This window comes from Choloepus didactylus, chromosome X (assembly GCF_015220235.1).
Source record: "Choloepus didactylus isolate mChoDid1 chromosome X, mChoDid1.pri, whole genome shotgun sequence".
NCBI lineage: Eukaryota > Metazoa > Chordata > Mammalia > Pilosa > Megalonychidae > Choloepus > Choloepus didactylus.
The window spans coordinates 63,107,027-63,120,299 of NC_051334.1; positions in this window are offsets into that span (position 1 = coordinate 63,107,027).

A 13,273-nucleotide genomic window follows, 5' to 3' on the forward strand; every position below is an offset into this window, starting at 1 on the left:
GCCGCTCCTCCCACCCTGCCGACTAACAACCCCTGGCTGCCTTCTACACCTCAAGGCAACCCTTGGGGCAACGCTCCCCCTACCCCCACTCCCGCACCAAGCCCTCTGCAAGCGCATCCTCCTTTCTCTCGTGCTTTTCGCTGCTTTCCTCTTAACCTTACCCCCACACCACAGAAACCGTATGACTGGTATCCCATTGACTCTGATACTATCAAGCAGCTTCGCAGGGCCGTCAAGGAAGACGGGTTAGGTAGCCCATATGCTTCCCAATTACTACAGGATATCGCCATGAACTTTTGCCTCCCCCAAGACTGGGCCTCGCTTGCCCGTTCCATTCTTAACCCCGGCCAGTTTGTAGATTGGCGTGCTCACTTCCAGGCGGAAGCAGCTAAGCAAAGTGAGCAAGACGCAGCCACTGGAGTCTATCATCACCCCGAAGCCTACTTGGGCACGGGAGCGTTTATAAATGCATCTGCCTATATTAATGCGCCTGCCGCCTTTTGGCCTATCCTTCGGGGAATCGCCTTGCGAGCTTTTGCCAACTGTTCCGCCTGTCGGCCTACTAAATTCACCAAGCTCCTCCAGGAGTCAAATGAGCCTTTTGCCACCTTTGTCTCTAGGGTTGAGGAAACCTGCGCTCGAAAGGTTAATGATCCCCAGGCCCAACTGGCTCTCGGTCGAGAACTCATTCTCGAGGGAGCCAATCCCCCTTGCAAGCAGGCTATTCTTCCCTTGCGGGAGAAGAGCCTATGCGATTGGATACTCGCCTGCAGCGCCTTTGACCCAGCTGCCGCGTCCCTAGCCCAGGCCGTCTCTGGCGCTGTCACTGCCGCCTTAGCCGCCACCACCGGTTGTTTTAAGTGCGGGCAGAGCGGTCATTTTGCCCGGGAGTGCCCCAATGCAGAAGTCAACCACCCGCCTTTCATGCAGCGTAATGGGCGCCCCCCTCCCACTCCTTGCCCACGCTGCCAGCGTGGCTATCACTGGGCGCGCGATTGCAAGAGCAGCCCCAGAGATCTTAGCAAGGATAGCTTAAAAAACCTCTGCTATCCCTGGTGCCCTGACGGCAGTCAGCGCCAGGGCACTGAGCAAGCTTTAAACTCCAAGCGGGGCAAGCCTCAGCCCCGCCCCTAAGAGGCAGCATGCCGGCCGGTTCTAATAAAACTAATCACTTCACCGGCAGTAAAACGCTTCTCTGGACAGTCCCTATCACCCCAGAAAAGCCTACTCGTAAGTTAAGAATAGAGGGGCAATGGTACACGGGCACGCTCGATTCAGGGGCAGAGGTCTCTTGCATGCCCGCTCAGTATGCCACCATGTGCATGGTTCTCGATGGTCCCTCGGTAGTGGGAGCCACTGGTACCTCCACCTCTCTTCAGGCCATAGGGCCCATTAAGTGGGAGGATGAAGAGGGCCACTCAGGCACCTTCCGCCCGTTATTTCTACACACCATAGACCAAATTTTATGGGGCCGTGACATCCTCGCCGCCTCTGGGGCAGTGCTTACCACGCAGCCCCCCCAATAATGTGCGCCACTGCTCGTTTAACACCTCCAGCGCCCGTTCCTCTGCAGTGGGATACTGAGGAACCTATATGGGTGGAGCAGTGGCCCCTTCCCACGCATATTCTCATAAAAAAAGAGGCTGCAAACCAACCAGGCCAAAATACTGCATTAAAAACACCCTCTGGCATAAGTCCCAACCAAGTCATTAACCCCCTTTTTCCACAGCCCCCCAGCCGCACCTCGAGTACAAGCAGCACACCCGGAAACCGCACCTCAGCTACAAACGGCGTGTTGCCAACACCACCACCCCAACCTCGTCTGACCCCCGCCCGTTACTCCTCTCCCCTCCTCAGCCTTATCCAAGCGGCCTTCACCTCAGTGAATTCCTCCAACCCCAATCTTACCTCCTCTTGTTGGCTTTGCCTCTCCACTTCCTCCCCCCTGTATGAGCCAGTTGCCTCCAACCTCTCCTTTTCAGAAAACACAGAGGACAGCCCCTCGGAATGCAATTGGAATACCTCTGCCGTCCCCCTAACCTTTCATTCAGTCTCCTTTACAGGAAAGTGCATCCGCCCTCGCTCAAGTAACTCTCCCAACCTCACAGCTTGTGCCGACTACTCATCTCCCAGCAGCTCTGCAAAATTTCTCATTCCTCATAACTCCTCCCAATGGCTCTGCTCCTCTACAGGACTTACCCCCTGCCTTAACGTGCAAACCCTCAATACAACTAATGAAACTTGCCTCCTAATTGTCCTTATCCCTAGGGTCCTATACCACAGCGAGGAAGACTTCTTCCTCCGCCTGGAAACAACTGCAGCTTCTGCCCCACTGCAAAAGCGAGAGCCCATCACCGTCCTCACGATTGCCTCCCTCTTAGGTCTTGCAGGCGCTGGCACCGGAATCGCTGCATTAGCCAGTCAAGACTCCACCCTAACTCACCTCCGGGCGGCTGTTGACGAGGACATTCGTCACCTACAAGACGCTATTTCCCATCTTAAAAATTCTGTCAATTCCCTCTCTGAGGTAGTGCTCCAAAACCGCCGAGGTCTCGACCTTCTCCTCCTCAAAGAAGGAGGCCTCTGCGCCGCCCTAGGAGAAGAGTGCTGTGTATATGCCAATTCCACAGGTCTCGCCGAGGACAGCCTAAAAAAGGTCCGAGAGGGACTGGAACAACGCAAAAAGACCGTGAAGCCACCAGCTATTGGTCCCACATCTTTACCCCCCGCCTCCCATACCTCCTCCCTCTCCTCGGCCCCCTACTAATGATTATTCTAGCTCTCACCTTAGGACCCTGCATTATCCGCAGAATTGTCCAGCTTGTAAGGAAACAAACGGATGCTATTTTTTCCTCGTTCGTGCAAGTCCAGTACCAGCGACTCGCCACCTCTGACGCTCCCTACTCCGAGATGACAACCAACCCTCCGCGACCTCACCGCCACCGGTCAACCCGCCGACCGCGAGGCCCTTCTCGATCGCCTGAACATCGCACCAACCTCGAGCTCCAGCTTCTCTGAACCTCCAACTTTAAACCCCCCACCCTCGTCCATCCCGCAAGCAGCAAGGCCCCTGTCGAGTGCCCGGGCGCCACACCAACGCCGAGCTCCAGCCTCGCTGAGCCACCGTCAACCCCTTTTCCCCTCCCCAACCTCCCCCTTCCCTCATCCCTTAGCAGACCTCTCCGGTAAGCTTCTTCCTTTAATTAGAAAAGAAGGGGGAAATGCGGGACACTGATTACGTGCTTCAACTTGGCGGGCCTGGGCTGGGGGACCGGATCCACCCCTGGGGAGGGTAGTGGGCACGGGCGACAGCGCCCTCTACAGCCCCCCGGGCCTGGGAAAGCAAGGCCGGAGGCAGGCCCCATTTCCTCACCCAAAATACACCACTGTTAGGGGAGGCTTGCCGGAGGGAACCGCCTTTTCCCCACCCCCTTATCTTGCCCGGACACTCCCCGTCGCCAGTGCAACTCCCATCACCACCGGTGCGCATACATTGTTGCCAGACACCGTTACCGGAGCAACTCTCGCCCCTTTTCAATCAACCTCTGCGCTCTCTCAGAACCAATCCAAGCCTTTAACCTCTACAGCTATCCCGCCCTCTAAACGCCCGATATAAGCTTGTACTCTCCCCTAATAAAGCTCTCTCTCTCTCTCTTGGTTTTCTTCATCCTAAAAGAAACGTGTCCCGCCTGTTCCTTTCTCGCCGCCCTCCATACTTTGCACGCCTCCCGCCGGGGACCTGGCCAAGTCTCCCGCCTCGCCCTCGCCTCCGGGAAAGAGCCCCCGCCGCCGGTACCCTCGGAGCAATCCTGGGAGCCTAGGATTTAGCAACCGGCCGCCACCCTCCCCCAGACGAGTCAACTGCGACCGCACCAGTCTTTATCTTCTATCTTTGCCTCAGGTGTCATACATTCCCCTAGCCCACCTCTTTCAGCTTTACTCATGGACATCTTTGTTCAGTTTACTTACAATATTGTGCTACCATCAAACAATATTATGGTATTTCTGGATCTGTGCAGTCAATCCTGCTGAACATTCTGTAGTCCTTCAGCATCAAATGCCCAATCCCTACCCTCTTTCTATCTCCTGGTAGCCTGTGTTATCAGCTTTTAACTCTCAAAGTTTGCTCATTAATGTTAGTTCATATTAGTGATGTCATACATTACTTGTCTTTTTGTTTCTGGCTAACTTCACTCTAAAATGTCCTCAACATTCAACAAAGTTATTGTATGTTCCATGTCTTTGTTCTGTCTTACAGCTGCATAATATTCCACCATGTGTATGTACCACAGTTTGTTTATCCGCTCTTCTGTTGATGGACACTTGGACTCTTTCCACCTCTTGGATATTGTGAATAATGCAATGATAAACTTCAGTTTACAAATGTTCCTTCGTGTCTTAACTTTCAGTTCTTCTGAGTATATACCTAGTAATGGAATAGCTGGGTCATATAGCAAATCCATACTTAGCTTCCTGAGGATTCACCACAATGTCTTCCAGAGTGGTTGCACTATTCTACATTCCCACAAAGAGTGAATAAATTTGCCTTTCTCCATATCCCCTCTAGCACTTGCAATTTTCTGTTTTTTGGATAATGGCCATTGTGGTAGGTGTTTTGATTTGCATTTCCCTAATAGCCAGTGAAGTTGAATATTTTTTTCATATGGTTTTTGGCCATTTTTATTTTTTATTCAGAAATGTGTCTATCCATATCTTCCATCCATTTTTTTAATTAAATTCAGTTTTATTGAAATACATTCACACACCATACAATCATCCATGGTATACAATCCACTGTCCACAGTACCTTCCATCCATTTTTAATTGGGTTGTTTGTCTTTTTGTCACTAGGTTCTAGGATTTCTTTACATATTAAACCCTTATCTGATATGTGATTTCCAAATATTGTCTCCCATTGTTTAGCCTGCAATTTTACTTTTCTGACAAAGTCCTTTGAGTCACAAAAGTGTTCAGTTTTGAGGAGATCCCATGTATCTATTTCTTCTTTAATTAATCATGTTTTGGGTATAAGGCCTAGGAAACCACCTCCTGTCACAAGATCTTTAAGATATTTCCCTAAATTTTCTTCTAAAAGTTTTAAGGACTTAGCTCTAATGTTATGTCTTTGATCCACTTTTAGTTAATTTTTGCATGTTATCTTTTTCCATTCTTTTGCATATGGATATCCAGTTCTCCAAACACCATTTATTGAAGTGGCTACTCTATCCCAGTTGCATTAGCTTGAATGCCTTATAGAAGAACAATTGTCCCTAGATGACAGCATCAATTTCTAAACATTCAATTTGAATCCATTGGCCAGTATATCTATCATCGTGCCCATACAAGTCATGTAGTGTGAAAACTCCCAATGTTTTCCTCTTTCTCAAGACATGTTTGGCTATTTGGGGCACACTGCTCTTCCAAATATATTTGATTATTGATTTTTCTATTTATGCAAAATAAGATGGTGGGATTTTAATTAGTATTGCATTGACTATCTAAATCAATTTAGGTAGAATTGATATCTTAACTATATTTAGTCTTCCAATACATGAACATGGTATGTCTTTGCATTTATTTGGGTCCTCTGTGACTTCTTTTAGGAATTTCTTGTACTTTTCTGTGTATCGGTATTTTGTGGCCATGGTTAAGTTTATTCCTAATATTTGATTATTTTGGTTGCTATTATAAATGGAATTTTTCTTGATTTCCTCCTCATATTGCTCATTAATAGTGTATAGGTACATTATTGATTTTTCCATGTTCATCTTGTATCCTGCCACTTTGCTGTGATGATTGATTAATTCTTATAGCTTTGCTTTAGATTTTTCTGGATTTTCTACATATAGAATTATGTCATCTGCAAAGAGTGAATGTTCTACATCCTCATCTCCAATTTAGATGCCTTTTATTTCTTTATCTTGACTAATTGCTTTAGCCAGAAATTCCAGCAGAATGTTGAATAACACCTGTGACAATGAGCATCCTTTTCTTCTTCCTGATATTAAAGGGAAAGCTTTCCATCTTTCCCCATTGAGTATGATGTTTGCTGTGTGTTTTTCAAATATTCCCTTTATCATGTTTTCAAAAGGCCCTTCTATTCCTATCCTTTTGGGTGTTTTCATAAAGAAATGATGTTGAATTTTGACAAATGCCTTTTCTGCATTGAGATGATTATGTGTTGTTTCTGCTTTGATTTATTGTTGTGATGTATTACATAAATTGATTTTCTTGTTTTCTATCAGCCTTGTATAACTGGAACAAATCCCCCTGGGTTATGGTGTATTATTTTTTTAAATGTGCTGCTGGATTCAGTTTGCAAGTATTTTGTTGAGGATTTTTGCATCTGCATTCATTAAAGAGATTGGTCTATAATTTTTCTTTCTTGTAGTATCTTTGCCCAGCTTTGTTATTAGGGTGATGTTAGCCTCATAGAATGACTTGGGTAGTTTTCCATCCTCATCAAATTTTTGAGGCGTTTGAACAGGATTGGTACTAATTCTTTATTCAATGGTAGAATTCACATGTTAAGACATATGATCCTGGAGTTTTCCTTGATGGGAGCTTTTTGATGACTGATTCAATCTCTTTACTTCTCATTGGTTTGTTTGGGTTATCTATTTCTAATTGAGTCCATTTTGGTTTTACATGATTTCCTAAGCATTGTTCATTTCATCTCAGTTGCTAGTGTATTAGTATATAGTTTCTCATAGTATCCTCTCATCCCCTTTATTTCTCTGGGTACAGTAGTTATGTCCCCATTCTCATATCTGATTTTATTTACTTGAATCCCCTCTCTCTCTTTCTCTCCCTGTTAGCCTAGCTAAGGGTCTATTTTATTGATATTCTCAAAGAACCAACTTCTGGTTTTGTTGATTTTCTCTATTGTATTCATTACCTTGATTTCATTTACTTCTGTTCTAATCTTTGCTATTTATTGCCTTCTGTTTGCTTTGGGCTTAGTTTGCTGTTCTTTCTCTAGTTCCTCCAGGTGGTCAATTAATTCCTCAATTTTTTCTCTTTCTTCTTTTCTAATATAGGCTTTTAGGGCAATAAATTTCCCTCTTAGTACCAGCTTTCTTTCTTCCCATATGTTTCAATGCATTGTGTTTTCATTGTCATTTGCCTCAAGGTATTTACTGATTTCTCTTGTAATGTCTTCCTTGACCCACTGGTTGTTTAAAAGTGAGTTTTTAGCCTCCATATATTTGTGAATTTTTTGGCCTTTCACCTATTATTGATTTCCAACCTCATTCCCTTATGATCCATGAAAGTGTTTAGAATAATATCAATATTTTAAATTTACTGAGACTTGCTTTGTGACCCAACTGTGGTCTATCCTGGAGAATGATGCATGAGCACTAGAGAAAAACATGTATCTTCTTGTTGGGTGTACTGTTCTATAAATGTCTGCTAAGTCTAATTCATTTAACTTACAGTTCCACATCTCTGTTTCCTTATTGCTGCTCTGTCTAGATGTTCTATCCATTGGTGAGAGCTGTATATTGAAGACTCCAACTATTATTGGAGAGGTATCTACTTCTCCCTTCAGTGTTGTCAGTGTTTACCTCACATATTTTGGGGCACTCTGGCTTGTTGCATCAATATTTGTGATTGTTATGTCTTCTTTATGAATTGCCTTTTTCATTAATATATAGTGTTCTGCTTTGGCTCTTTTGTTTTACTTTTGAATTCTAATTTGTCTGATATTAGTATACCTACCCCCAATCTTTTCTGGTTATTATTTGCATGAAATGTTTTTCCAATCTTTCACATTCAACCTGTTTTTGTCCTTGTGTCTAAAGTGAGTCTTCTGTAGACAGCATATAGATGCATCCTGTTTTTTAATCCATCCTGCCCATCTATGCCTTTTATTGGGTAGTTTAATCCATTAACACTTAATGATATTACTGTAAGGGCAACACTTCAGACTACCATTTTGTCTTTTGGATTTTATATGTCATATATTTTTTCTCTCCCTCCTTTATCCTTCCTGATAGTCTTCATTTTTACACTCTTCTCCAAACCTCTCTCTCCTGTCTTTTCCTACCAGCCTGCATTACTCCCTTTAGTATTTCTTGTAGAGCAGGTTTGTTGTTCACAAACACTTTCATTATCTGTTTTTCTGCAAATACCTTAAAATCTCCTTCACTTTTGAAGGACAATTTTACTGGATATAGAAATCTTGGTTGGCAATTTTCCAGCATGTTACATATTTCATACAACTGCCTTCTTATCTCAATGGTTTCTGCAGAGAAATCCATACATAGCCCTATCAAGCTTCCCTTGTATGAAATAGATCACTTTTCTCTTGCTGTTTTCAGAATTCTCTTTGTCATCAACATTGGACAATCTGATCAGTAAGCATCTTGGAATAGGTCTATTTGGATCTATTCTGTTTGGAGTATGCTGTAATTCTTGAATCTGTAATTTTGTCTTATATAAGGGTTGGGAAATTTTCAGTGACTATTACCTCCATTTTTCTTTCTGCTCCTTTTCACTTCTTTTCTCCTTCAGGGACACCCATGACACATATATTTGTGTGCTTCATGGTGTCATTCAGTTCCCTGAGAGCCTGCTCATATTTTTCCACTCTTTTCCCTATCTGTTCTTTTTTTTTTTAATAATTTCAGATGCTCTGTTTGCTAGTTCACTGACCCTTCTCCCTCTTAAAATCTGCTATTTTGTCTCCATTGTGTTTTTCTTCTCTTTTATATGCCTTTCCTTCCCATAAGTTCTGCCATGTGTTTTTTCAATCTTATTAATTCTTCCTTATTGTCATGCAGTGTCTTTTTTATATCCTTTATCTCATTTGCCACATTTTCCTTCAGCTCATTGATTTTATTTATATTTGTTTGAATATCTTTAATTAGTTGTTTCAGCTCCTGTATCTCAATTGAAGTGTTAGTTTTTTTTCCTTTGACTGGAGCATTTCTTCATAATTCCTAGTATGGCTTATGATTTTTGCTCTCTAGACATCTGATTTTCTTGATTATTCTGGAGACTGTTTTCACTCTTTTACCTAGGTTTTTCTTGTTGGTTGGCTTTTTTTCTACCTGCTGTTTGGCATTCAGATGAACTTTTATTAGGTCTCTAGTATAGCTTCTGTTTAAATTGTCATAATTTTTCATCTCTTGTTTTTCTTGTTCTTGCCCTGCCTATATGGAACTTTTTCTATGGGGTCTTCCCAGATATGATTGTCCCCAATCAGATTTTCCCAGTGCAGACAGGCTCAGGTCTTGGGAGGAGTGTGTAATCCATATCAAGTTTCTAGTTCTTCACTGTGATATCAGCTGTTCCCCCTGCTCCAGACTGGTGTCTGATGTGTCAGGTCACAGAAGTCCCCCAAAGAGTTGTTCCAGACATTTCCTGTCTATTTATCAGCTTTCCTATGGGAAGTACTAAATTCCACACCTCACTATGCTGCCATCTTGCCCTGCTCTCCTATTTCAATATTCTTTCATCAATTATAACAGATACCACATTAATGCCCAGTGTCAACAATGGGGGTGTATGGGAACATATTTTTACATGACTTATCTGTAAACTTACTTCTCTAATTAAAAAATAATATTTCCATTATGCTGATTGGAAGTAGTCAGACACAAATTACTACATATTGTATCATTCCATTTACACAAAATATAAATATAAATAAATTTATAGTGACAAAAATATATTAGTGGTTATGTATGGTTGGGGAAGTTTAGAAGGATTAGGCAGTTGACTGTTAATGTATGGGGTTTTTCTTTTGGGAGTAATGAAAATGTTCTAATATTGATAGTGTGATGAATGCTGAGCTCTGTGATTATACTAAAAGACATTGAGTATGCAATGTGGACAGATTGTATGGTATGTGACCATATCTCAATAAAACTTCTTTTTAGAAAAAGAATATTCTAATATACCCCCAATAGGCAAAAGGTTTGAAACAGCAACTTTTGTTAAAGAAGATATGTCAATTATCAGTAAGCACATGAGAAGACATTCAACATAATTCTTCATTAAGAAAATGAAAATAAAACCACAATGAGATACACTACAACGAGATACACTACATAAAAAATAGAATTTTGGAAATTAGGCACTGACCATACCAATTGTTGGTGAGAACATGAAGCAATTAAACTTTTGTACACTGCTGGAATGCCAAATGATACAGCAATTTTAGAAAATTTTGGCAGTTTCTTACCAAGTTAAAAATACACTTAGGGTATGATCTAATAACTCTAATCCTAGGTATCTAACAGAAATGAAAGCATGTCTATAAAGATTTGTACATGGATGTTTACAACAGCATTATTCATAATGGCCTCAAACTGGAAACAATTGTAATGACCAAAAAATGAATAGATTAAGAAAATGCATTATACACATACAATAGAATAAAAAGGAAGAAACTACCAATACAAACAGCAATATGGGTGAACTTCACAGATATTAAGCTGATTGAAAGAAGCCAGACATAAGAGCAATTACTGTATGACTCCACTGAAATATGATTCTAAAATATGCAAAGTAATCTATAGTGAAAAAAGGCAGATCAATTGTTCCTTGGGCTAGGGTGGAGTGGGACTTGGCTGGAAAGTTGTCCACAGAAAACTTATATTTATTTAAATAAATTGCACAAAAATAACAAAATAAAACCAGCAAAACAAAAACAGGAGGTTCCCCCTTATTGGAATTGTCCTATTAACAAAGAGTTTTTCTTAATGCCTTCAAGTTTTTTAATGTGTCAAGTATTGTTTACCTGAAAAAATTGATGTTTCTAAGTGCTCATTCCCTGAACCTATGTCCCAGTTTGCCAATGCTATCATTATGCAAATATCCAAAATGGTTTGGCTTTTACAAAGGGAGTTCATTTAGTTATATAGTTAAAGTTCTACAGCCATAAAAGTGTCAAAACCAAGGCATAAACGTGAGTATACCTGCACTGAAGAAAGGCCATTGGTGTCCAGAAAACCCCTGTTAGCTTGCAAGTCATGTGGCTGACATCTGCTTGCTCCCAGGTTACATTTCAAAATGGCATTCTCCAAAATGTCAGCATCAGCTTTCAATGGCTGTCTTCAAAATATCTCTCTAAGTTGCAGCAACTCTGACCACTTTCTTTCTGAGATTTTATAGGACTCCACCTCCATGGAAATAATCTAATCAAAGGTATCACCCACAGTTGAGTGGGTCACATCTCCATGGAAACAACCTAATCCAAAGATTCCAACCTAATCAACTCTAATATGTCTGTACCCACAAGATTTCATTAAAGAACATGGAGTTTTGTTGGACATAATACATACCTAACCTCTGAGAAATCCCAAAATCAGGTAAATGAAAGGACCATTCCTTCTAACCACCCATTAAGTGAATACTTTGAGTATGTGACAAACACCATAAAAGATGTTTTACATGTTTTTTTTCATTTTTTCCCATAGAAACTACATGGAATAAGCACTATTATCATCCCTGTGTCTCCAAAAATCACAACTAATTCCCAAATACCTTCTAGTGCCAAGCTCATTGCATTTGTCTTTGCATTTAATTGACCCTGCCATCCTAAGAACTAGCTACTAGCCTTATCTGCATTTTATAAATGAAGAAAGTGAGCAACAGAAGTTATGGTTGAGGACTACTCAGTTAGTCAAGGGATTTGCACTTTGGTATGTCCAACTCTAGAGCCTGGTACTCTTCCTGTAGTCATCTATGTAAAATAAATATAAGGTGAAGAAAAGTGCAGAGACAGGGCTCAAGTTTTAGGGCCAGGGCACTAGGGAAGAAAAGGCAAATTTGGAACACCTCAATTACCCCAGGGTGCTACACTATTGTTTCCAGCCCCTTCTGGTAGCTTTGATGCCTTGGGCCCTGTCTTTGAGAGAGATCACCTCCCAGTAGCCTCATCACCTGAGAAATTTTTCACCTCTGGAAGAAGATGTTGCCCAACTTTCAGGCTCATCACTTACTGTAGGGAGTCCAGGGCCAGCCAAGAAGTCCTGCTAGGTAAAGCCTCAGAGACCAAGAGGCATCCCTCTCCTTTGCTTTGATCCTCCAGCTTCCTCTGCTGACAGGCAGTATTTCTGCCTTTGGTCTTGAAGGAAGGAAAGCACCGAGGGTTATGGGAAGTAACCTCACAGCAGCCAGTGAAACATACCACCACCTCAAAAACTAAAAAAAAAAGCAGAGGGGCAGGACTCATTCATTCATTTTTAATTAGGGTCCAATTAGTGCATGAGATACCATGAGATACCACAAGTAAACTACCACAATGCTATTTTTCAGTGGGAATGCAAAAATACCTATATGTGTGTGTGTGTGTGTGTGTGTGTGTGTGTGTGTGTGTGTGTGTGTGTAGGATATATATGCATGCATACCACATTTTCATATTTTAATGTTTTGTAAACAAAAATAACCCAATTATTTTATGACACCCACCTCTATGAAAGATTTTCTACACTTATATTCAGTCACTTTTGCCATGTTGCTTTGTATACTGGCCCTCAAATGAAACTAGGATCTTCAGACTCAGGTCTTTTGCATCTGGGCCTTTACATGTTTGGAATACTGCTCCTAGATATTCACAAGGCACAAGCATTCTCCCACCTAAGAAACTTTGCACATAATTTCTGGGGCTGCAAATACTTACTTGCATTCATGTCTCTGCTTACAATTGGACTTCCTCAGAGAAGTCTTTCTCTACCACCTTGTCTAAAATAGCTACCATGCTGTTTTAGCACTCCATATTTTAAGTATGCTTCATTTTTCTTCATGGCACTATCAATGCCCTCCATTACACTATATGTGTTATATTTTCCCCTTAATGTAAGCTCCATAAAGGCCATAATGATGTTCCTTTTGTTTACTCCTTTATCCCTAGAGCTTAGAATGGCCTCTGTTGCATAGATGCTTAATAAATATTTGTTGACTGTTTCCTCATTGGTGATGTGCCACCTCTGATCATGTGTGATTTAAATGTTGTAATTCATCAATTCATTAAAAAATGTTAACGGAGCACTCACTGGGTGACATAAAGAAAAATGAAAACAACTTAAATGATGGGAGATTTCATAGTCAGGGGAAGGCTCTTTGAAGAGGGAGGCATTTGTACTGAGACCATTTGAAATGAGAAGAAAGAAAAGTGAAAATCTGTGGGATGAGATCTCCAGAAGATGGAACTGCAAATGAAAAAGTTCTATCATTCAGTAAAGTTTGTTTACCAGCTACTACCTGTACCATTGATTTTATAACTTGACTATTTTACATCTTGTATGTAAGGAGCTGGAAC